General features: G+C 44.0%; 1 protein-coding gene across 7 annotated transcripts in view; it reads right to left on the bottom strand.

Annotated features, from left to right (window-relative positions):
* The window catches only part of LOC107742073 (serum response factor-like), a 27,933-nt gene that overhangs the window by 12,330 nt on the left and 14,999 nt on the right, over window positions 1–604 (bottom strand). The window lies entirely within an intron of this gene.

Here is a 604-nt window from a genome sequence, read left to right on the forward strand (position 1 = left end):
TGTGTGTGTTTTGTGGTTTTGTGTGTAGAGTTTTGAGAAAGGGAGCCATATTTTCAAAAACTGTAAATATTTTTTAAAAAACGAATCTATGTACACAACCTATTTATTTGCATTTTATATATTATATTGTATATTACATGTTTTATGTGCTGTGTTGTACAGAAGGGTTTTGCGGTCCTGTCCGTCTCCTGACTCAAGCACAGATATTCCGTAGACGCTGCTGGATTTCAGACTCAACGTTCTGTGGTTTGTTTAAACAGCGGCTCATTTGGACCTTGGACTCTCGATTCCTCAGTTTAACGCTCCGGCCGGGTCTCATTCGCTCTCCACTTCTCTATAGTGAACAGAATGAGACGCTCCCTCAGTGTGTGTCTGTATGTGTGTGTGAGTGTGAGAGTGTGTGAGTGTGTGTGTGTGAGAGAGAGAGTGTGTGAGAGAGAGTGTGTGTGTAGCAGGACAGTGTCCGAACACTGGATTTGAGGGGCGTGTGAACAACAGCTGAAGATACAGACAGCTGCCAGGAAACATGAGAGCGTTTAACCCTCTACACGCCACAACCATTATACTTCCCCTCACACACACACACACACACACACACACACAC

Source organism: Sinocyclocheilus rhinocerous, unplaced genomic scaffold (genome assembly GCF_001515625.1).
Source record: "Sinocyclocheilus rhinocerous isolate Xijiao unplaced genomic scaffold, SAMN03320098_v1.1 scaffold3119, whole genome shotgun sequence".
Lineage (NCBI taxonomy): Eukaryota > Metazoa > Chordata > Actinopteri > Cypriniformes > Cyprinidae > Sinocyclocheilus > Sinocyclocheilus rhinocerous.